General features: G+C 35.7%; 1 protein-coding gene across 7 annotated transcripts in view; it reads right to left on the reverse strand.

The window, feature by feature from the left end:
- Positions 1–26,862, reverse strand: part of FARS2 (phenylalanyl-tRNA synthetase 2, mitochondrial) — a 662,046-nt gene that overhangs the window by 285,347 nt on the left and 349,837 nt on the right. The gene's annotated exons all lie outside the window — the stretch shown is intronic.

The following is a 26,862-nucleotide window of genomic DNA, read 5'->3' on the forward strand; positions in this document are numbered from 1 at the left end:
CTCCATTGGAAGCCCAGCACCAACATTTAACACTTGTGTGATCTGGAAGGAGCCAAGCCAACAAACACTTTTTATGTGTCTGGCACTAACCAAACACTGGGGATAAAAAGAAAAACAAAAATCAGTCCCTGCTTTTATGCTTTACAGTCTGATGAGAGAAAAATGCACAAGTAATATTTCAACTCTCTGTACCTCAGTTCTTTCATCTGCTAAATGAGGGGGTTGGACTATATCAATTCTGTGGATATCATCCAATTCTAAATTAATGATCTTCTGAACCTTAATAATGATATTGAAGTATCATTCTCCCTGAGAAACCACACACACACACCAATCAATCAGCTGCCGATCCTCATCTTTTTTACTTCCACATCTCTTATACCCAGCCAGTTCTCTTCATATAGCTAAGGAGATAGAGAAGCTGAAAATGAGATCAAGGTTGAAAATCCAGGTAACAGAAAGAATGGTGGGGGCCTTCCATAATAATAATAGGAAAAATCAAAAGATAAGTAGATTTTAGAGTAAAGAATATGTTATACTTTGGACATGCTGAATTTGAGGCACTTGTGAGATATCCAGTTTGAATTGTATTTATTGAATTGAAAATCTGAACTGCAATTGTGGAATTGAAAAGTAGTTGGTAATGGGGAAATGAAGCTCAAGAGAGAGGATGGGGTTGACATAATCATGTGGGAATCCTCTCCATAAAGATGATTACATATTTCATAGATTAGTTAGATATCATCAGTTATGGTTATATATCATCAATTCAAAGTGCACTATTATTCTTTTACACAGCAATAAATAGAGCAGAATAAACTACTCATAAAGACACTTAAAAAATTTCTCATTGGATCCTCCTAACCCCACTAGTTATCATTTCATCCTTTCCTCCTCTTTTCATCTAAACCATTACTCTCTTCTATAAATTCCATTTTTAATTCCATTCAATTGAAATTGCTCTCTTCAAAGTTGTCAGTGGTCTCTTAACTTTTGAATCTACTGGATTTTCCTCAATTATCATCCTTCTTGACCTCATCTCTGCAGTATCTGATCCCTTTGATTATCCATCTATTTGGATACTATCTCGTCTTCATTTTCATATCAACAGTGTCTTCTGGTTCTCCTCCTACTAACATGACAACTCTTTTCAGTTATCTCCTGGTTCTTCATCTTTATCATGCTCACTAATGGGAGGTGGGATGAGGAGGTCCTCCAGATGCTTTGTCCTGAGTCCTTTTCTCTTTTCTTTCTATACTTTATCCACTTGATGATACCAGTTCCATGGATTCAATTATCATCTGTTTAAAGAAAATTTAATCAATATATAATTGATAAAAAATTGATTAATAGATAAATAATTATCATTTATGCAGCCCCCCTCCCTAGAACTAATCCATATCACTTCTCAACTGGAATATCGGACTAACTTTCTAACTAGTCTCTTCCTTAAATTTCTCCCCTTTCAAATAATTTTCTACTCAGTCATTTTTTTAATTCTAGGTCTCACCATATCACTCTCCCTGGTTTCTCTACTCAACCATTCCAGTGGCTTCCTTTAATCTCTTTGGAATTTTCAGATGGCTTAGCATCATAAGGAGATATCATTTTATTCTACAGAAATGACACTATGATCTTCTTTCTTGTTTCACTGGGCCTTCCCACATATGGCTTGTAGTTAATCTCTGTACAGACTCCATCAGAGAGTTCATTGAGAGCAGGAACTGTCTTGTCTTTCTATTTATGTCTCAGTGTTTTGTACAAAGCATTCAGTCAGTCATTCACTCATTTAGTCAGCCAGTCATTTAGTCAGTCAGTCAGTCAGTCAGTCAGTTGGTCAGTCACTCATGTCAGGATCTTCATAATGGGCAGGGCGCCCTTCCAGTGTTACACTTTACTCTTCCTCACCATTCGCTCTGAAATCCAATTATAAAGATATAACTGAGGTTCTATAATATCCCCCAAGCCTTGGTTTCTGTGGCTTCCTTCAAGCATCCTTCTGCAAGAGACCTTTCCTAGTTGCTTCCCATCCTACCTTACCCCAGCAGCTAGTGAAACATATCCTTGAGATTATCTTCCATCTACTCCGTCTATGTCTTGTATTTCCCTAGTTACTAACATATCCTGGTCCCCATTAGAATATGGGCTGGGACATTTGATTTGCCTTGGTATCTCCAACACTTAGCATGAAAACTGACACTTAAAAGTTCTTAATAAATGCTTCTTTGATTGATTCAATTTATTGATTTGAATCTGCCACTAACTAGATAAGCAAGTATGTGAAAGCTATGTTAAGTTCTAAGTCCATCTGTACATTAAGGTCACTGGATTATCTACTCTTTTAGAGATTGTTTTTTCAGCTCTAAAATTCTATTATTCTACTGATCAAGATAAACTATTCAGAAAGTTCAGGGTATAAAAAATTCTGACAAAATAGAAATATATCATATCTTATTACACAGGGATCTTTTAAACCTTTGCAGAAACTCCTTGGCCTAAAGGCATCTTATAGATATACACATTTATACTGAATTTACTTTGGAGCAAGATATGTAAATGAAATCATGTAGATATAACCAACCATATGGTACCTTGGAAAGAGCATTGTCTAAGCTGTGAATTAGGAAAGTTTGAATTACATACATTCCCTGATCTATCATTGATTAACTGTGTGAACATGGTTAATAATAAACTTTTTTGAGGCCTCACTTCTTCTATATTTAAAAAGAACTAAAAATTCGGTAACTCTACACTAGCAATAAACTAGTTGGATTTATGCCTTTGTTGTTGCTGTTCAGTTATATCAATTCTTGGTGACCCTGGGGACCACAGAAATACCGTTCATGGGGTTTTCATGGCAAGGATAATCAGAGGTTAGGTCACACAGCTAGTGTCTGAAGCCGAATTTGAACTCAAGTCTTCCTTCTTCCAGGTTCAGAGCTACCTAGCTGCCTATAGTATATGTGCTCATACTGTACTATTGCAGTACTATTGTACTATTGTACTATCCACTAAGTACTATGGTTAAAATGCCTTCAGTTTCTTTATTAGGTACCAAAAATGTTTCTAGTGGCTATAAAAATTCTTATTTCTTTCTCCCTATGGATGGGACAACTTTGGATGGTCAAGAGGGAGGGAGGGAGGAAGAAGGATGAGAAAAGAGAAATAGGAAAATAAATTTTAAAATCCTTCTGTTTCACTATTTATCAAAAGCCATCACTGCATATATCAGTAACAGAGGCAAGTGGCATGGTGGGGAAAACTTGAAGTAACAGGATTTAGGTATGAGTTCTAATTCTGTCACGCACCATGTGACCTTGGGTAAATCATTTCCGTTTCCACAAACATAAAAATGGGATCAGAATAACAAAAGATATGCATAGTAATTTGCAACAGTCGAATGCCAAAAAATGTTCGTAAAATATAAGTTCATATGAGTACATAAAAAAAAATGAGCCATGGGGAAGTTAACGTAGAGATTTCAGATTGAGAAAGTTTTCACTTTCTCCAGAAACTCTTTCCCGTTCAAATCAAAAGACCTTAATATTTTCAATGACAAGCATTATTGAACAAGAAAAGAGAGAGTTGTTTTTTCTTTTTAAGAAAATATTCTCGGGGCAGCTAGGTGGTGTAGTGGATAAAGTCTTGGAGTCAGGAGTACCTGGGTTCAAATCCGGTCTCAGACACTCAGACACTTAATTACCTAGCTGTGTGGCCTTGGGCAAGCCACTTAACCCCATTTGCCTTGAAAAACAAACAAACAAACAAACCTAAAAAAAAGGAAAGAAAATATTCTCAATGTTGCAAAATGCTTGAGCTTTCTACTATCTTTTCAGCAAACATTTCTAAGAATGTTGAACTGGGGACGGGGGAGGAATGAAAATTTGTAGGACTCCAGTAGACTTTTCCACTCAGGAACAACCTGCATGGACAGGTTCACTATGGTGAAAGAAAGAATGTACTGTTAGGCGTCCAGGTAAACAGAACGTTAATCAGAAGATGGCAAAAACACATTTACATTCTCATGCACTGCTTTGGCTGCAGCAAAAAATCAAAACGATCGCATTATCTTCCATCTCTGTAGAATTGATGTGTTTGGACTGCTGCATGCAATCTGTTTTAAATTATGTACTAAAACAAGGATTTTGCTTGCAGTTTCAGAATGCTAAATAAGCCACTGATTAAGAACTCCAGAAACCCAAGTAAACATTCAATTATGCCTTCTCAGTAGAAAAGATGCTCTAGCCCACCCTAAAGAAAAACCAGAAATATACACCCTCAATGATATTCCTATTGGAACTGATGCCTTGTGAAAACACTTTATAGTGGGTCTGGATATTCTGCTTGGTTTGTCTTACTTGAAATACCATACAATTTCAGCCATCTGAAACTCATAGAGAATGAATAATTCTAGTTAATTCGCCAATTGATTATCAGAGGGTTAATCTTGTTACTGCCAGAATTTTTCAAATTGCCTGCCTCTCTTCTCCATCTCTCTTGGACCTGTGACCTTCATTGGTATAAGAAAGAAATTCCTTCTAGCAAAGTAGATCTGAGCATGCTCTGCAGCTTGGAGTCTTAAGAGAGTCTCCCAGGTATTCAGAGGTTAAATGTCACACAGGTTCTCAAGAACCTAGAAGTGAGATCTGAACCCAGGTCTTCCTGACTCAGCTATCATAACTTCTAAATCATGTGGTTTCTACTTAAATTTTGTTTCAATGGATGTATATAAAATGTCCTTTACATTTTCTTGGTATAAGAGGATACTGGGCATAATTTATCCTTGCCTTTTTTTGGGGGGGGGGGGGGGTGTTGCAAGGCAATGGGGTTAAGAGACTTGCCCAAGATCACACAACTAAGTATTAAGTGTCTGAGGCCAAATTTGAACTCAGATCCTCCTGACTCCAGGGACAGTGCTCTATCCACTTTGGCACCCAGCTGCCCCAATTTACCCTGTTCTAGATGAATCTAGAATTTATGAGCTATTTAAATGGACTGGAGATGCTTATACATTCTGTTTTTATCTTATCACTGTTTTGTAATAGAATGGCAGAATATCAGAATTGGAAATGATTTCTGAGGCCATCTAGTCCATCCTGTCTGCCTTTCATTTGCAAAACATATGACCTCTATTTGGCAATTGTCTCCTCAACTATGGAACTACTGAAGGATCCTAAAGAGTCCTCTTCTATACTCATACAAGAGAGATTAATTTTTGCCTCTGAAGACAACTGAAGCACAATACATATGGATTTTCCTCCTTTCTCACCATTTCAGTACTAAATTCTGTTTTATTCTAAACTCTCACTTCTTGGCTTTCCCTGTTTGATTTTACAATACATTCAATTTTCTAGCCATTTACCCAGGGTATAGCCATCTGCATGGTGCTTCTACTATCTTGCTTCTCCCTACCTAAAAATACAAGAATACCATTATACTTTTACCCCCATAATCCATATCCCAGTTCTTAGGGAAGTTAACCACTTATCTTTGGAACTCCCCTCCTTCAAAGCCAAGTTAAAAGACTGAAACTGGCCCCATTAACCCACTATATCTACTGGCCTTATCTAGATATCAGTCCCTACTTCACCTTTACATCCCATCTAGACAGCCTTATAAAGACTGTCACAGGAATGTATACTCTCACTCCCCAGTGTACATTTTCAGTCCCCCGCCCACCTTTCTACTTCTTGCTTTAGGCATAGTTATTCAATTTTTACACCATTACTGAAATAGAAGGTATATCATAAACATCAGCTCATTATCTTCTGACTTCTCACAATGTCCTTTGTAGGATCTTGCTTCCTTTCTTATAGGTAGTCTTCCCTTTTAGCATATAATCTCCTTGAGGGCAAGAAACAATATGTATGTATGCTCAGTGCTAAGTATAGAGCTCAACATACAAATGTTTAACAAATGCATTTTTATTCATTCATTCCTGATAGTTTCTGATATTAACCAACTTGTCCACAGATGCTCTCTCATCTTCATGTCTCTTATAACTGATGTTGTTTCTAAGATGTTTACCCTAAATCTCATTCCTTCATTCCAATCTCAACAGAAGACTTCCTCATCATTATTAAAGGCAACACTTCACCTAATCCTCCCTTGTGTCCATCCCTTTTCTGTCTGTGACCTCATCCCATTAATCATCCTTTCAAGAGTCTTTAATCTTTCTGTCTCTGTCTCTCTCTGTCTCTCTGTCTCTCATTTTTGCTAAACCCTTCTCTTCAACACAAATCAAGCAAAAATCTCTCTTGACCTTAAAATAAAAAAAAAAGAAATGAAATAAATAAAACTTTACATTGATACATCTACTTGAAACTCTCATCTTCTTTGCTTCATTATTTCAAATGTCTAAACCACTCTTCAACTTCAAGCAATCTGAGTTTTTGCAAGATCATTAATGCCTTTGACTTTTTGGGAAAGGGCTGATATTTTCCAGTGTTTCTCTGGTACAGGCTCCTCCTCCTCCCTAATCCCTAGAGATTCACTTTCCCACAAAGGAGATAAGGCTGTTTGTCTTTGGGACCTTATGGATCCTGGCTTCCCCAATGTAGCAACTTGGTGACCCAAAGACATAAAAAAAGTCTTAATCAAGTACTATCGTGTAATCTTTAATCTGTTCCTATTCTTAAAACACAGATGTTTCTCTTCTCAGTGTTATGATATTGAACATGTTCACTTTGTGAGACTATGGATGTGAACTATAGAGGAAATTTGACCAAATAAGAAACAAACTAGCTCATTTTCTCTATTTTTAAATAAACATGTCTCTTATTTTCTTTATTTTTTTTAAAAAAAGACTTTGACATCAGTTTATTGTCCTACTACAAGTATATGAAATGAGACTAAGGGAAAATTGTTTATTAAGTATTGTAATAACTTAATTTTCATCTGCTTCATCTTAAAGAATAAGTGCTTGATTAGAAGATCTCTTCCAGTTCTGATACCCTATGATTTTTATGTTTCAAGAGTGGGGTTAGTTGCCTTGTAGTGAATGAGATACTCTTATCTAGATATGGAATATGTGGGAAAAGAGCTGGAAAGAATATATAAAAGACTGGTCTTTGAACTAAAAAGAAGAGAAGAGGACAAAAAGGTCTATATTTGTCCACCAACCTGGATGCCAGAGGGTCTAGCTACAAAGCACAGAAAATAACAGTAGGAAGCTGAGAAACTCATAGGAAACAAAAATCGAAGAAAGGAGTCAGTAATATAACTGATAGCTCCAGAGGTCTATTAACTGAAGCAGAAAGTCTAGAGAACAATAAAAATGCACTAGAGATCTTCAAAGGAAGAAATCTGGTATTAAAGATATTACTGGGGCTTGTTGGAATGAACCCCATGACTGATCTATGGTTCTTGAAGAGGATGCTTTCTTCAAAAGAAAGGGTAATGGCAAAAAATATGCATGTGGTGATAGTGGTGATGTGAAATAGCATTTGTATAAAAAGACATACTCATAAAAAAACACAGATCTCAGAGATGGGCAAAATGGAAACTGTTTCTTCTTTTTTACTATATCCATTTCTTCTATTTGGTTCCATTGGGGGGAAGCTTAGAAGTAATGTATGGGTATTGCAAAGGAGTAAATTTTCTTTTCTTTTCTTTTGTTTTTTGCAAGGTAAAGGGGTTAAGTGACTTATCCAAGGTCACATAGCTAAGTAAGTGTTAAGTATCTAGGGCTTTATTTGAATTGAGGTTCTCCTGACTCCAGGGCTGGTGCTCTATTCACTGTGCCACCTAGCTGGCCCCACAAAGAAGTAATTTAAGGGGAAAAACTTCCCAACTCAGGTATCCTGGGAAAAGCAGATTTAGTTCCCTCTTACCCAAGATTTTCAAGCACAAGTTGAATGACTATTTACTGAATATCTGGTAGAAAAGATCAAATGGTCTCAGAGATCTACTTCAACTGAGATTGTATGAAACAGTAAAAGTGGCTTCACTATATAAAAACTTTTTATAAAAAGAGCCTGGGATCCATAGGAAGTTTTGTAACTCCTAATGGTATAAAAGGCAATTACATAAGTAAAATTGCTCTTTACTACAACTGGAAACTCTTGGAGAGCAGGGGCCCTATCTTTTCTCCATGCCTTAGTACACTATAGGTACTTAATTAATGTTTGTGGATAAATATATACTGCAGTGGTTGCTATATGGCACAGTGGATAAAGCACCGGTCTTGGAGTCAGGAGGACATTAATTCAAATCTTGACACTTACAAGCAAGTCACTTAACCCTGATTGTCTCACATCTAGGACTATCTCTAGAAGTCTTGATTCATATCTGGCTCAAGATGGCTCTGGAAAAGATAGTGAGGCTTGACTTAGTAGAGTATTCCCTCACTAAAATCCAGTCTATGTACTTGTCATGGTATCATCTCCCTGATATTATGGTCTTGGAGAATAAAGAACTAATATGATCATCATCATTCTGCTGTCAGGGTTAATGGATCTGAAGGTGATAATATGGAAAAGTTCTGAAATAGATATTTATTATAGTTTAAAATTAATTAAAAATTAATTTTGTTATACACACACATACACACACACACACACACACACACACACACACACACACATGGATTCCTTTTCTTCAAAATAGAATTCTCAATAGAATATTGCATTTGGCACTGTGATAATGAAAAAGAAGGGACAAATTCCCTTCAATTTCTTTTTGTTTAAAAAGTTAAATGGTCCAAATACAAAACTCTTGTATCCAGAATAATTTTGCCTAATAGATATTGTGTCTGTGTTTAAAAAAATAAAAATAAAATTCCAAAATGTCCTATGTGGACAACAAATCTTACTAAGCAGGTTTTTCCCTTTTTTGCCAATATCAACTTATTATTAGGAATATGAGATTTCCTTGATGAATCTCCATTTACCATAAAAAATACTCATTGTTTTTTAAACACTGAAATAAGTATACATTACAGCTATTATTCAACAGACTATTGTTATTCAACATAAACTTAAAGGATTGTGCTTCAATCCCACTTTAGATATTTAACCTGCTTTGTGACAATTATTGAAAATGGAGTAGTTCTTATAAGGAATTCAGGCAATCAGTAAAGCAGAATACCAAAAAAAGTATATGTGTAGCCTATGACATAATATTATTGCACAAATAAAAAAGAAAGATGCTTTTACATGAGTCTTAGATAGGAAGATAATCCAGAGATGATGATAATTCTTAAATAACTTCCTTTCACAATTATGCCTCTCCAACTATTCAGTATAGAGGAAAACTGACTAAGTGTCACTTAATGGAAACTGCCCTAGTTTCTGGGTAGAACAGGTTTATAACATGAGTCATAAGGAACTACAGCCCTACTTCTTTGGGAACAGGGATGCCCAGGAATAAATGACCTAGGAATATGGCTTAGTCTGTGGATATCAATAAGATTACAAAAAGATCATAGGAAATGACTTGATCAAGGTCATCCTGAGATGGGAAGCTTCTTGATTCCAATTCTGGTGCCCTATCCACTAACAATTCAATACAGTGGAAAGAACCCTGGGCTTAGAATGTTAAGATCTTGTTTCAAATTTTGACTTTGCCATATTCTTGCTATATAACTTTGGATAAGTCATCGATAAGTGACATACTGAGAAATGTTAGACAACTAGTTCTGTATCATTAACATTTTTTCCATTATTTCTTTAAGTCTGAAAATCAACAAAAAGATAAATCAAGCTCTCACATGCAACACTTGATATCTGAGGAGTAAAAGATGCTAATGAAAATTTAATAATCAAATTTAATCTCACAAGTTGATTTCTGCACACCTTTACATACAACCTTTCTGTACTTCAGTTTCCTCAATTATCAAATATATTATCAAATATATCAATTATTAAATATAACCTCTGTACCTCAGTTTCCTCCTTAATTTTATTTTATTTATTTAAGATAATCAGGTTAAGTGACTTGCCCAAGGTCACACAGCTAGGCACTTATTAAGTGTCTGAGGTCAAATCTGAACTCAGATCCTTCTGACTCCAGGGCTGGTGTTCTATCCACTGCACCACCTAGCTTCCTCACTTTCCTCAATTATAAAATATATGTATGGTCCAGGTGACCACTCAGATTCCTTGTAGTTCTAAAATTTGACTCTATGACTTTAAGATGATCTCATATATGTCACCTTCATCATCAAATGGTTGAGAAGGGAGAGTTGATTGTTTTTAGCAGTCATGGACCAACAATCAAAAAGAACATGAACTCTTTGAGTTTCCACAGGAGAGAGCTTATTATTACATGAGGACAGGGAATGATTTAGTTGACTTCTGTATCATCCTTGCTGGTTAGTTATCCTTTCGGCTGTGAGAGACTAATATCTACTACATGTTCTAATTCAATAAAAGGATACCCCCCATGAACTTACTAGACTTCTCTTACCCTGTGCCAATAAGATGCTGACTGTAGTGGAAATGTCACTCTCAGAGACACTCATTCAAAAGTGCCTTCCTGTTTTTTCTTCCTTGCCTAATATAGGGAATAAGAGGCTGAACCAACATTCTGTCCTATTCTGCTTCCCAAATATTTCACTGATCTCTCTCCATTATACATCATATTACCCCACAGTCAAGGTTTAAAACCAAATAGGTTGACATAGAAATACAAGTCCAGGATATATATCCTATCTCTTTAATCTCACTATATCCATTCAAAATATTTACCACTCTGACTTGTTTTTCTCCCTTCTAAAATAGCAATGTGAGAGGTGATGGTGATGAGACTTATGCATGGTTAAGTAAGTTTTCATTGCTAGGACGAAGAAATCTTCAGGGCAAGTCTTCTTCACAAAGATTAATAGTGTGCTAGAACTTCTCTTCATAGATAAAGAGGTTTTTGTTGTTTTTTTAATTGCTTACATATGTACCTTGCTTTAGGCAGTAATATATTCCTGAAAAGGAGTAAACAAATTTTTATAAATTGAATCATATTATAAGTGTATTTAGTGAAGTTGCTTTTAAAGGAAGCCTATAGGGAATCCTTTTGTAAAGTAAATAATTGCTCCCTACTTTATCTGTTTAGCAAGTTTGGGTTTTCAAATAACCAGCTGTCAGAAATCAGTATTCACTTATAATAGATTACTGAATTTTTAAAAAATATCAATAGAATACAGTCACAAATTACTGTATGCAAAGTGTTTCCATAGCTAGTATTGCTATTCAGTCAATTCATTCATACCACACTCTACATAATACTGTTTTTGACATTTGACAAAGATTCTGAGTTGGTTTATCATTTCCTTCTCCAGTTCATTTACAGATGAGGAAACTGAGGCAAACAGGGTTATGAAACTTGCCCTGAGTCATATAGCCAGTTAGTATCTGAGGCTGGATTTGATCACAGGGAAGCTATGTCTTCCTGATACCAAGTCTAATGCTTTATCCACTGAACAACCTCACTGATCCATAAATATATTTCCATAACATTTTATTCTTTGAACAAACCTATGAGATTGACAGTATAAGTCTTCTTTTTAAAGGTAAGGAAACTGACTGCTAATAAAAACACAAAAAATACTTTTCACAACTAGCCTTCAAATCTAGTTCTCTGATTTCAAGTCCAATACTCCTTCTACTATGCCACACAAAACCTTAAAATGTTAACAAAACACTAGGAGGACGTACAGTTTACAGTCTACTATGGTAGGCCTTTTTCTAATTAAAAAGGGGTTATTAAAGGCTAATCATGATCAGCACCTGTAAAGAGTCAGGTATGTAAACATATCTCACTTTAAAGACTGAATGGATGCTGCCTCATAACAAAGGAAAGACCTAGATTTCAAAAAGGTCAAGGTCTTCCAATGCATCCAGGGTCATCCCCAATCATCCTGATCCATATTCCGCCACTGGATGCAGAAGGTTCTGGAGGAGATAGTGAGGCTGGTAACTTTCCAAAGTATCTCCTTATTCAAATTTGATTCACTTGCTTGCATGGAATCATCTTTCTGATGTCATGATCTTCTTTGAGAATAAAGGATAAACATCATCAGTGTAAAAAGAAATCCCTATACAGAATTGTTGAGGTTTCTACTATATTGAGGATCTTTTTGTAGGAAATGATTATAAAATAGAAATGGAAATTTTTCCAAGATGTTCCCTAATGAATATAATGAAACACACTTGGAAACCAAGAGATCAATTTTTGGATAGCATATTAAAAAGTGCTTCTGAATTCATAAGATTAGCAATTCCCCCATTCTAAGTTCCATGAAATTTATATTCACCAAGCTAGATAAATTTTAGAATAATAATCCAGTCCATTTCTTCTGTTTTTAGGCAGATGTAGACTGGTAGAGTATTGATTTGGACTTAAAGTCAGAAGACCTAGGTTACAATCTTTAAGTAAACTTGGAAATTTGTGTCATGTCTATGAGCACCATTTTCCTTAAATGTAAAATGAGGGAGTTGGACTAGATAGTATAGTCCCTCAGGTTCTTTCTAAGCCCTACATATATCTCTGATACTATGTGAAGATAGCCTATTTTAAAAGATAGAAATTATCAGATAACCCACTGACTCTCAGTCTTACTTTCCACCTGCCCCTTTTTATTATTATGGTTTAATGTGCTCATTCATTTGTTTATTCAATCATAGGTCTATGACAGTCAGGTGTCAAGTCTACAGAATTTGCCCAGAAACTGTAAAAGTATGTTTTGTTTCTCTCCAGGAAAGAGAAGAAAGAATAAGAATGGCTGAGGGGTTGTGGGCATTTCAATCTCTTAGTGAAATTCTTGTTGAATTAGGTTGGAAGCAGGCATCTCAGATACTTTGTTGTGGAGCCAAGAGAAATAAAAGTTGCCTGTCATACAAGGTTGAAAAATTGCACTTTCAAATCTCTATTAGGAAAAATTGCTTTCTCAAAATAAAAGTTAATCATGCTCTACTTGTCCACATACTTGATATTTTTTTTTCATACAAGGAACTTAATTTAGAGTAAGTAATGCCACTGTCACTTAAAGAAATGAATGATAAAAGAAATGTCAGCTGTTCTAATTCCATAATTCCCAAGTAATGACAATTAATGAAACACTCTTTACTAGTGGGAATTGCTTTAAGCAATAGATGAAGGAGTCACTGAGTCTTTTAAGATTTACTCTCATAAGCAAATTGCATCTCTCTTCATCATTATCCAAAGTATAATTAAAAGATGACATTTAAAAACAAACACAAAATCAGACTGCACCCAAACCCCAATGGAAAAGAAAATTACAGATATTTCTTTATTTCAGCATAGAATCTAAAGGGAGTCTCCATATAAACTCTTGTTGGCAGCTTTGAGTTCCTGTCCTGTTCTGTTATCTGTCTACAACAGTCAACTTGGTCTATCACTTCTACTTGTCAATAAAGGAAAAGTGAGGTGATATTCACATTCCTTTCAATTGGATAGACAGCTTCTCTGCTATAATCTTTCCAAAAAGAAACAACAAATCAGGGGCGGCTAGGTGGAGTAGTGGATAAAGCACTGGCCTTGGAGTCAGGAGTACCTGGGTTCAAATCCCATCTCAGACACTTAATTATCTAGCTGTGTGGCCTTGGGCAAGCTACTTAACCCAATTTGCCTTGCAAAAATCTAAAAATAACAAAAATCAATAAAGGCATCCTAGACAGATTGTTGCTTTCATGTTCAGTTGGTGACCAGTGGGATAAAATTTATAAAGTCATATTTGTGGTCTTTCAGGTTTCAGACTATTTATGATAAAATTAAGAAACACAGAATCTCAAAGTTCTGAGAGGCCTCAGAAGTCACCTATTCCAACTAGCTGCTGAAAAAGAATCTTGTTTAAAAGAATCTGATTGGAAGTCCTTTAAAAGAATCTGATTGAAAAAAAAAATAAAAGAATATGATTGGAAGGGGTGGCTAGGTGGCGCAGTGGATAAAGCACTGGCCCTGGAGTCAGGAGTACCTGGGTTCAGGTCCGGTCTCAGATACTTAATAATTACCTAGCTGTGTGGCCTTGGGCAAGCCACTTAACCCCATTTGCCTTGCAAAAAAAAAAAAAAAAACCTAAAAAAAAAAGAATCTGATTGGAGACTTGCAATGAAGTGGAATTCACTAGCTCCCAATACAACCCATTCCACTCTATCAAAGATTTTTTTTCTTACTTAGAATGTGAAATATACCTTTCTATAATTTTCACTAAAATACTCCAAATTCTGCTTTCCATAATCAAATTGAACAAGTCATTTTCCCTATAAGTACTTGAAAACTGAAACCACATGCACTCCTAAAGCCCCTTTCCAGGCTAAACACCCTATTTTCTTCCATTGAGCCTTTGGCATAATTCCATTCCCCAGAGGTTCTGAGGTGATAAGAGTGGATAAAAGGTGAGGCCTGGAATGAATAAATTCTGAGTTCAAATTTGACCTTGGACTAAGATTGCATCACCTTGAACAAATCACTTAATTGTTCTACCCTCAGTCTCTTCATCTGTAAAATGAAAGTAATAGTAGTACTTACCTCTCAAGAGTTGTTGTGAATATAAAATGAGAACATACTTTGTAAAGTGCTTTACAAAGCCCTATGTAAATGTTAGCATTTATCACTACCACCACCAGTATCACCATCACTGCCATTACTATCATCATCTTCATCACACATTGAATAGGCAGAAACTATTTTTTGAATTTAATTGTGCTTCCTAATACGTGATGCCCAAAATGGAATACAATTCTCAAGGTTTTTTTCTGATCAAAGTATGGTACACCAAAGCTATTAATTCTTGTTTCTCCACTGTAGCTTAGCTCAGATTAACTCTTAGGCTTGCCATGTTATGGTGTTGACTAAAACTAAGACTATGCTCTACCTAAGTCGCCAGAAACTCCTGTCTACCAAGTCTTCCTTTATTGTGGACTTGTGCTGCTGATGTGTCTTTGTGTGTGTTTGTGTTTATGTATATGTATTTGTGTGTATGTGTGTGTGAGCAATTTGTTGATTTTTTGAAGGTGAATATATCCACTGCATTATGAGCTACCTCTAGATTTTTGTGAGGGACTGAGTAAAGAAGCTATGTAGGATATGAAGGTCTGGCAAACTGAAAATTTGCCTTGAGTCATGAGTGATCTGAGGCAACTGAAAAATTTTAAATGAAAATTATGGGGAAAAGAAATAACTTGTTATCTTAGGCTATGAAAATCTTTCCTAAAAAAAAAAAATCAGTCCCTCAAGACAAGCCAAGTAAACATGCACTTGAGATTTCCATCAGTGCTCTGAGAACTGATGTGGTAGAGGGGCTTTTGAAAGAAAATTGCCTTAAAAAATTTCAAATATTTTGCAACTTCCTTTAATTCAGCAAAAATTGAATTCCTTTAATTCAAACACTATATTTAACATTTAAAAATTCTTCAAAATAGGGGCAGCTAGGTGGCATAGTGGATAAAGCACCGGCCTTGGAGTCAGGAGTACCTGGGTTCAAATCTGGTCTTCAACACTTAATAATAACCTAGCTGTGTAGCCTTGGGCAAGCCATTTAACCCCATTTGCCTTGAAAAAACCTAAAAAAAAAATTCTCTAAAATGAACAATTTAATTGCCTCATGGTGTAATGTACGATTTTGAAGAGATGTTTTCAAGCCTTCCAAAAAAATTAGGCAATGAAATTTCAACTTTTTTTTCCTTCACTGAATAGGAATAGAAGTACAGAATTCAGTAATACAATTTTAGAGTTGGTAGAAACTAGAGATCAACTGATTCAATTATTGAATTTTACTTTCTCTCTGTGCAATGTTTTTAATCTCAGAATAAAGGAATGAGAGAATCATTAGTAGACATACTGAAAGGCATGGGGCTAAGCTCTAGGGAGTCAAATACAAAAAGGACCCTCATCATCTCAGCAAGATCCTATCAGTCTTAGTTCTCATACCTCATCAGTACCCTCTGACACTCTGAATGGAGGTGAAAGTTCCATTTAAGGAGTGCCCAACCCCAGCCCCAAGGCTCATTCAACTACACTCTTTTGAACTTCTCCAACATGCCCCACAGATGCTTCCAATGACTCCTCCCTCTTTTAGTTGCCTTTTGTCCCCCATTGGTGCTGCTGTCCCCCATTAGACTATAAGTTTCTTGAGAGCAGACGCTAATTTTTTTCATATTTGTATCCTCACCACTTAGCACAGTGTCTGGCATATTGTAGGCCTTAATAAATGTTTAACTAACATAAGTAATACAATCCCTATTCTTCAAGGAGTTACATTCTAATTCAGAGAGATAACATATGAATGAATGCATGAACATTTATTAAGTATGTATGAACCCCATAGGGGATACAAATATGAAAGCAAAGACAAATCTTGTCCTCAAGGAGGTTGTATTATAATAGGAGAAATATTACACATAAGGGAGTTAATGAGGAGGGAGTGACCATTCTGACCAGAAATTTATTAGGAGACCATATAGATTGACACATTCTATTTAAAAATAATGGCAGACCTGATTGGATCATGGTTCATGGTTCTGGAACTTATGGTGGAGAGGAAAGAGTATAGAAAATGGAATTCTTCGACTGAAAAATGGAAAACAACAATGACAATACTTTATACAATAGGCTTGTATATGGAAGAAATGAGATCAGGTACAATAAGTGTTAATGTAAAAATAAAAACAATTATTAATATGGGCAGAATAAATCTTCGGTCCCAAGGCTGGCTGAGGAGGAAAATGGAATCTCCAGTTCTTCACAACTTCCACTGCTTGCTGACTGTCCAATAGCAGTAATAAAGTCTCAAATTTCCAAAAAAGTAAGGAAAATATACATTGTTTGCTCTCAGAACACTCATGGGAACTCCTCATATATCAGATATCACAGACCATATGATATAATTCCCATACAGGTGGAAGGAAACTCAGAGGTTATTAAGTTCACTTTAAAGATGAGGAAAATAAGACTCAGAATGGTTAAATGACGTGTCAGGCTCATATAGTCAGTAATTTTACTAAGCATTATGGAAAAATTTCAAAATATTTGACTACTATTTACTATTATCATAACTTAGAGTAGCAATGATATATATGAAACAGAATAGACCAATATAGAAGTTTCTACAGGTAGAAGAGAAACTGAAAGAGTTGAAGAAAATCTGTCATTTTTTTCAACTCCTGATGCTGATCTTTGAGTTAATCTGTTCAGTGAAGTAATCAATCTACATCTTCACAGATAAATACAATGCATTTTCCTAGCCATAGCTAGGAACTTTAAAAAAAAAGGACTAAATGGAATGAAGCAAATTTAAAAAGGCAGAGGCAACAAAAGCAAACGAAAGCAATCTCACTGTTGTTAAAACCCAAATATCACTTCAATAAGTCCAAACACATGCATCTTTCTATATTATAGTGTGATAATTAGGCTAACAAAAATGGAAATGCTGATCTGGGGATTGATGAAATCAAGTCCTTTTTATTATCCAACTATTCATCAAATTCACATCTAGACCACTAAGAAAAATTCCAGCACATAAAAATCAACTCAAAGTACTTCAATTACTCATCACTGCCATAACTATGAACAATCTTGGGCCTTGTGGAATCAGTAAATATCATATCTCAATGAGTCAAAGATGACACTGGACATAAAAACTATAAAGTTCAATGTCATTTTCTCCTTGTCCTAGAAGAATCTCATTGCTAATTTAAAAAGTCTAGGGCCTCTCATTGAAGTTCTGGAAAATAAAGACAAGGGATGACAACCATTTATGACAGGTTATTATGATGAGAATGCTGACCAGCTGTTCCTTAGCTCCACAGGGACTTAGATAAGAAGACTGAAATCATAACAAGAAAGAGTTTGATTAGACAGAACTTCCTGACTGACTATTGCTTGTCTGAGGCAAGTTGGGCACTCTTAAGTTCTGGGAAACATAGAATGGCAGTACTTGGGGTTTAAAAGACCAAGGATTGACTTCCAGCTCTGCAATGAGTTGTGGTATGACATAGGGTAAGTTGCTTCACTTCTCCAAATCTGTTTCTTCATTAGGATGTTAATATTTATATTGCTTACGTGACAGGGTTATTATTGTAGAGATAGTGCTTGACAACCAACAATACTATTTAGATGTTACTCTAAAGAGAAGAAAGTCAACAATTGATTTATTTGAGGCTCTGGATCTTATATCCATAGTCCTGCAGGTCCGCACTACATACTCTTTACCCCTTCCTCCTCACCCTAACCAGACCACATCCCACTCCAATACTATTGAGTACTTCTACCCTGCCCCCTTTAACTATGCATTCTGGATTACCTATTCCATAGGGAATATACTTTCCTTCATCCTGGATCTCTTTGCTTCCATCTCTTAGCCTTTACTTTAACTTTACTTCTCTAAGATACTATTTTCCCAAATATCCACTCTAGAACTAGTTCTATCTTCTCTTTTACTCCCTAAAATTTTTATTGTGTAAGAAAAGTCAGAATATTCTCTGATCCTGGAAAGATGGTAACTTTGAGGTCTACCAATGGTTGTATCTTCACTCTTACTCGCCAAAATTCTTGTTGTGAAAGAAAAATGAAAATATTTCCTGATATTGGCAAAATATCTTGGAAGTCCATCCTATCATCTGTTCTGCTCATTAGCTGCTGAACACATGTGGAAGAAACCTCAGACTTTTACTAACTGGGCTACATGACTGGATCCTCATGGAACAAAGCAATATTTTTTTATTCTTTTTTAAAGGATTTCCTCTCACTCTTCATAGGAACTATTTTAAACCTTCACTTCTCAAGATTTTTTTTTCCTTTAAAGGATAGAGAAGACATGGGCATATTTGGAGGGAGAAGATCATTGAAAATTTAAGATAAAGATTGAATAGTTAATGATGTAATCTATCTACTGTAAAAGATAGGAGGGGACTGAATCAAGGAAGGACAGAAGGAAAATGTTTGGGCTTGGCATGATGAAGGACCATCTTCTTAACAGAAATTGGGGAAATAAGGGTTAGTGAAGAGGAAGAGAAAAGGAAGCTTTCATCAAATAATCTCAATTTTTTCTCAACAAAGTCAGAAGCAAGGTCCACAGTCAATAGCAAGGGAACAGGGAGATGTCTGGGAGACTTGAGAAGAGAATAGCCTTTGTAGGAAGTGAGAAAAGGAATCAATTAGTAAAGATTAAAAAAAAAAATTCTTCCTTGCTACATCATGGGCCCATGAAATTGGATAACAGGAATTTATAATATAATCACCACAATTGTGAGACTCCCTAGGTATTTTCAACAGCTAGTGAATAAGAGAAGTTGATTATGAGAATTATCCATAGTTAAGTTTAGCAAGAAATTAAAATTAGTGGCACTTATAACAGTGAAACTGGTCCTCCCTAGTCTATCCCCCCCCAAAAAAAAAGGACTGGCACTGTTTCTCTTTATATTTCTCAGAATAATTTTGGAATAAAGGTGATAGTTACTCTTTAAATATTTGATACAATTCACTTGTAAATCCATCTAACTCAGGAGTTCTCATTTTCCTTTGGCAGTTCATTTAGAGTTTGCTCAAATACCAGTCCACTTTTGTAGAAAATGTATCCAATTTTCAAAATTATGGCATGTATGTAATTGTCCCTACTGCTCATTACCAAAATCTTCCTCAAAACTTTGCTAAGAATTGAGACTTTACTAAGAATCTTCTAGAATTTGGGCAATCAAGAGAACTTTATTTAAAAAGTTGTCAGATGGTGAAGCTATTAGAAAGGTTTTGATCTGACTATGATGGATTTAATTCCTCTCAGAAGTTAAGAAACCAAAGACTAAAAACTTATATTAGAAAAATGCCATCCACATCTAGCAAAAAAAAAGTCTGAATGTTGACCAAAGTATAATATCTTCACTTTTTAGAATTAGTTTTATGACTTTTCCCCCTTTATCTCATGATTATTGCCCTCTTTAGTTGATTCTTCTTTTACAAAATGGACTAAGGAAATAAATTAAATATAATCTATATAATCAGATTAATCACTGTCATGGGAAAAAGGGAGGGAAGAAAAGGAGATAGAAAAATGTGGAAATCAAAAGCTAACAAAAATATGAATGCTGAAAACTATTTTTGCATGTAACTGAAAAAATAAAATGAAATAGCATTTAAAAAAGAAAGGTTCTTATCTGATGCTTCATCATGTCTTCTGCTTCTTAAGAGCTATAACCATGGAATAAAAAGTCTGGCAGGTCCCACCAAATTTTAAGGATTTTGAGTGCATGTGGAGAACAGACAGGTGAATAACGGACAAACCTAGGGAAGTTCAGAAATGTTCATCAATTTGGTCATTTTAAAAAAATAAATCATTGCAATTCAAATGATCTTCAACTAAGGGTTTGTGATCTGGATTGGAGATGGGATTACCCACAATGCTCTAAGCCAGTGAGGCAAGACAATGTCATAGAAAGAGTAGAGAACTCTTAATGATCTGTGAAAATGTTTGTGAGTGCCAGATCTTGCCCTTAGTGTCATTTCATCAGTGAAAAGGAAAAGCTATCATTCTAGTTGTTAAATAGCACCTGTCAGAAGAAAAGCTTTTTTGATTACTTTAGGTGAAGCAGCCAAATCAATCTGGTGCTCAAATAGCTCAGTGGCTATCCAAAAACCAACTACAAGATTCAAAATACTCTTATTTATTAAAGTATTGTATATCTTGAGATGTGTAAATATCAGTGAACAAAATTTATTTAGGAAATAAATGCACTTCTCTTTTTTCAATAAACATTTTGTGAAATGAGAAGTAGTCTTCCCTTCTATTTACAAATTGTAAGCCTCTAAGCAAAAGAATACATCTGACTTTGAACATTTGCTATATGCTTTTGCTCTACTCAGTCTTATTCTTAAAGACTACCTCAAGTTTTTTTTATTTACAACTTCAATAAATTTATTATGAACATTAATTTAAATTTGGGATCCCTTTTGATTAAGAATTTTTTTCAAGTAAGAAGCATGGGGCAGGTAGGTGGTGCAGTGGATAAAGCACCCGCCCTGGAGTCAGGAGTACCTAAGTTCAAATTCGGCCTCAGACACTTAATAATTACCTAGTTGTGTAGCCTTAGGCAAGCCACTTAACCCCATTGCCTTTCAAAAACAAAAAAAAAACAAAAAAAAAAGGCAAATCAAATAAGCATTTTTTTATTAGTCCACAAGCGTTGATAAAGGTCCTACTATGTCCAGACAATACAAAGAAAAGGAAAAGAAGCCCTGCTTTCATGGAGCTCATAGTCTAATGGCAGAGATAACAAGCAAAAAATAAAAAAAAAATTATGTATACAAGATGAATTAGAGATTATTAGTAGAGGGAAAAGCACTAGTATTAATGGTGATATGGAAAAGCTTCTTACAGAAGATGAGATTCAATCGAGGACTTGAAGGAATCGAAGTGGCAGACCGAGGAAGAAAAAGAATGCCAGGCATGGCGGACAGCCAGTGAAAATGCTCAGTTTTGGGGTGGCTAGGTGGCGTAGTGGATAAAGCACCGGCCTTGGAATCAGGAGTACCTAGGTTCAAATCTGGTCTCAGACACTTAATAATTACCTAGCTGTGTGGCCTTGGGCAAGTCACTTAACCCCATTTGCCTTGGAAAAACCTAAAAAAAAATACTCAGTTTGGCGATTGAGAACTTACTGGTAACTCTGGATAGAGTAATTTTTGTTCAACAATTTAGGTGAAAACTAATGAGTTAGTGAAAGGAAAGAAAATGGCATCAATTACAGGTGGTCTTTTCAAGGAATTTAATCACAAAAGGGAATAGAGATATGGTACACTAGTTAGCAGGGATGGACGAATGGATGGATGGATGGATGGATGGATGGATGGATGGATGGATGGATGGATGGATGGATGGATGGATGGAGTGATAATATTTTGAGGATAGGGGAGATGTAGTCATGTTTGTAGGCAGAAGAAAAGCAGTCAGTAGACAAGGAAAGATGGAAGATAAGTGAGACAGTGGAGGTGATAGAAGGGGCAATCTGATAGAGAAGATAGAATGAAATGGAATGATTTGTGGACATGGAGGGGTTTTTCTTGGCAAGGAGAAAGGCCATTTCTTAATATGGGTGAAGTGGAAATATTATCAGATGGCAATTGAATAATGGTGATTGAGTGGGGAAGAGAGGGGAACTCTTGGCAAGTGGTTACAATTTTTTCAGTAAAATATAAGGTCAAATTATTAGCTAAGAGGGAAAGAGGATCCATGGTGGGGGGGTTGAGGAAAAATGTTAAAAGTTTTCAAAAGATGTTATAATGAGTCTTATTAAAGAAATATAAGTGGCCTGTACTATCACAATGAAAGCCCAGTTGAGATGATATAACAAATTTTTAGTAAAACCCAATCAGTCTAGTTTCTGGATTTTTCTCCAGCTCCTAATTCTACATAAGAAGGAATGAAAGCAGTGGATGTTGGGAATAATACAAATTGAGGATAGGTAGGGTAAAATCAGTGATAGGATAAGGGAGCAAATGTTAAAAGACTAGGACAGTGTAGCATTGAACTGGTTCATGGAATCAAAATAGAAAAGGGGGGGAGTGCATAGTCAGTGCAGAGGTGATTTGGAAAGGAGGGTGGAAAGACTGAATAACACAGTGAAGATGAAGAACAAGGTCTGGGCTTACAAAGCAGAGGGAGAGAGGGAATGATAGCAGGTTATGGATCAGAAAATGGAATTTCAAATTTTATTAACCTGGAAGTTCTATTTGTGAGTGATGGCAAGATTAAGGGCATGATCCATCTCTGTGAATAGCTTGGTAAATGAAGAGAAATAGGGCATGTGAAATAAGTAAGTTGGGAAACCACAAAATTAGAGTGCATCAATATGTATGCTGAAGCCTCCTAGTGTGAGGGCTGGAGAGAAAGACCTTGAGCAAGTCACTAAGAGGAAAAACTAGAGTAAAAAGGAAGTTTGATTGATGATATATATGGACAGTTAACCTCAAAGGAAGAAAAGAGTGGTGACGGTAGCAAAAGAAATAGAAAGTGGCAATGGGGATCAAGAAGTATTACGAATCCCCCAAGAGTACCAATGAGTTGTGTCAGGGAGGAAGGAAGTAGGAATAAAAATATAACCAGTTCTAGAAAGAGTAGGCAGGGGATCTGTGTCATTAAAATGGAGCTATGATTCAGTGGGAGCCCCCAAAATGGAAGAATTGGTAAAGAAAAATATTCAAGATTTTACAGTTGAGAAGATAGAGGTTAAATGACCAACACAGGGTACACAGTACCTAAGGCTAGATTTGAACTCTTAAAAACTTGTGCACAATTACAGATTTGCAGGAGACTCCTTCGAAGCAATCTCCAAAAATTGGAGTTCTTCAAGTCGAACTGTGAAAGAACCCCCACCCCACCCCCAACCAGCAGGGAGATTAATTCAGTTCAGGAGAGAAATGAGATGCATACACACAAGTAGGGTTGCTAGCAAGACAACTAGCAGAGCCATTTATTCACAGTTTCAGACAGTTTTTTTTAAAGGCAGAAAACCACAACATTAGCATACAAGATTAAACAAGTCAATGACATTTCTCAAACTTGCACAGGATGTAAGCTAGGTTAAGAAGTTCGGATACAAGGTTATCACACAAATGAGGTCACACATTGGCTCAGTTATGTTATCACAGCAGAGTTCCTTGGAAAGCCTGAGGGTTACATAAGTCTGGACTTTAGTCAGCTGACCTTTCCCCTGGACTTTCTCAGGCAGCTCTCTACAAATCTGGATGACTTCTCAAGGATTTTATAGATACCTTGGCTAATTATGACTTGAACAAGATGGTCATTCAACTCTGGGAGTCTATGAAGTAAACTCAACCTTTCAAAATGTTTTGTTGAGAAGAACCTCTGTCTATCCTGTGGGTCATCCCTTGCTGTTCATAGTTTTGGCCAGTAGGGAACAACAATGCCATCCATCAAACAATCAAAAATCAACTATTAAACACCTACTATATGCATTTCACTGTGCTAGGGGCTGGCAATACAAAGACGAAAGTGAAGAACTCCTTGCTTTCATGGAATTATTAGGTGAAACAACAAAAACATCATTGCCTACTCTTCCTGATGTCTCCTATTACTCAGGAGTCATGGGGAAATTGTCAAGTCTCCTCTACACAGGTAGTATTTATTATGCTGGCTAAAGAAATAGAGGAAGCAATCATAGTTTTGAGAAATATTCTAAATGGTACTGTGACAATGCTAAATCTTACTTTTCAAAGTAAAACTTAATTGAAGTAGCCAGGCTCAATGATTCAGAATTTTAGGGAGCAAAGAGAAAAGATTGATAAACACTGGACAAAGGTAATATTATCAAATGACTACCACTTAACCAGCAGGAAAGACATTTCATTATGGAAGAGTTAAGTTATATCAGGGATTCTTTACTTTTAATTTTGGTAACCCTAAGGTTTAAAAAATGCTTCCTGGAAAGAGTAGAAGGAGAAGGTACAATTCTTTATGCAGTGAGGTGGTTCAATGAGTATAATTCTAATGAAGTAATGAAGATGTGAGTTCAAATCCCACCTCAAATTCAAGCTACTTTGGGCAAGTCTCTTATATTCTCTGTTGGCCAGAGTTTACTAATCTGTAGCTGGGGTGCCATTATTGTAAAATGGGGAAAATAACAGCACCTATTTCCCAGAGTTATTGTAAGGTACTTAGTATAGTTAGGTACTTAGTAGGTATTACATATATGTTAGTTATCATGAATATTGTGACCATCATCGTCATCATCATCATCTGCTCCTAGCTGAATAGATGGCAGACTCTGGAGTGTGTGAAATCATGGACTTAGCAGATTCCACAATAAGAAAGGCTCCTTATAGAAACAACCTTTCCCCAACTCTTCTCACTAAACATAAGCACACACACATACACACACACATGTGCTTATGCAAGTATACACATGTATATACACATGTATACACACACACACACACACACACACACACACACACACACACAACACACACACCTCTCTTACAGATTTGGATCTCAAAATCCAAAGAGTTAAAGTGACTCACTTCACAATGAGGCAGAGGATGGAAGAAAGGCATATTTTTAAAAAATATGGCACAAGATATAATTATGGAGGTGAATGTGTGATTAGTTTATATTTCAGCCAGAGTCACTACCAGTCATCTTCAACCTATACTTACCAAGTTTAGAATGTTTTAGTTTTAAATTCAGTTTGAAGCGTTTTCTATATCCAATGTAGAATGCAGTAATTTTTTAGACTTTTAAGTGCCCTGAGACTATTCCAAACAAAGTCACACGAATAGTCCCTAGACTAAATTAGGCAATTCTCTAAAGCTATTACAGAAGAGCTGTACCAGGACAGTCACATTGCTCAAGGACTGTGTCTTTTAATGTTCTCTGAAGACCGCTTCCTGCATTAATAAAAAACTGTTTCATTATCATTCACACAATTTGTTTTACAAGATAAATGCTTTATTATTTCTATTCCATTTAGACAGTCTGACTAGAGATATGTCAGCCTCAAATAAAAAGACTTTTTTAAAAAGATGAAATATATCTGGGTGGTTTCTAGGATCTATTCTACTCTGTTGAAAGTCTGAATATTTCCAAACATGATATATTGGGGGAAACTCTGTGTGTTGTATGAGGAATCATATTTTCTTAAAATATTTCCTTGCTTTGGGATGAAGAATGATGTTTTCCCCAAAACTGTAGCCTACACTGATTTTTTTTTTCCTTCTCCGAACAGTGTCTAGCAGCTATGTTTTCTATCATTTGTTTGATATTTCATCTCAAGCCATCTTGTGTGGTTATCAGTTTTTGACAATTCAGTAAACATATGCTCAGAGTATAGTGAAAAGGAACTATACTTGCCTTCAAGAAACTAACAATCTAGTAAGGGAGATAAATCAATTGCAGCAATAATTCAAGTTGGAATGTCATAAGCTCTGAAAAGCAGACATAAACAAAGGAACAGAAGATGAATGTGAGAAGACCCTGAAGTAAAGTGATCAAAGAAAGCTTGATGTCATTGAAGCCTCACCTTGAGGGATGATGGGTAAAGATTTAGTGAAAACATTTCTCTCATCACATTCAACTTACATCAATGTATACCATGGAAACAATGAAAAGAACTAACAGACTGCCTTCTGTGGGGGGTGGGGGGAAGGAAGCAAGATTAAGGGGAAAATTATAAAATTCAAAATAAATAAAATCTTTCTTTTATTAAAAAATATTTAGTGAAAACAAAAAGGAATATATACATATATACATGCAAACATGTATATATAAATATATTTACATGCATACATATGTGTGTATATGTGTGCACGCATGTATATATGTTAGCAATAACATTTGCTCTAAACACAAAAGGCTTTGGGAAAGTGCCTAAATATTTCTTTAGAAAAGTGGTGAAATGTTTCCCCTTTCAATTTTTTTTAATTTCTTCTGATTATCAGATCAGAAAAGAATATATCTTTAAAATCCATAGAACCATTGGTCAATCAACAACCATTAATTAAGCAATGACTACAGAACAGATATTTTTCTAGGTGCTGGGCATAAAAATATAAAAGTGAGACATCCCCTGACTCCAAGGAGTTTGCATTTTATTGTATCTTCTGCTTATATAAGAACTAAAATGCACAACTAATAATCACTATTATTATTAATAATTATGCTAAGCGATCATAACAACATATTAATATAATGCTATTACTCTCCTGATTGTTGACTACTGGCTAAGAGTCCCAACTATGTGAAACTTTACTCAACTTTACTTGATAGTCACCTTGTCCTGTTCAGATATCTTTCTCCTTCCTCCTCAATTTCTAGCTTCTCTTTCTGTTTTCTTCCCCCTTTAGAATATAAGCTCCTGGAAGGTAAGACTATCTTGCTTCCTTGCATTTATGTCTTCAGGATAG

Source organism: Macrotis lagotis, chromosome X (assembly GCF_037893015.1).
Source record: "Macrotis lagotis isolate mMagLag1 chromosome X, bilby.v1.9.chrom.fasta, whole genome shotgun sequence".
NCBI lineage: Eukaryota > Metazoa > Chordata > Mammalia > Peramelemorphia > Peramelidae > Macrotis > Macrotis lagotis.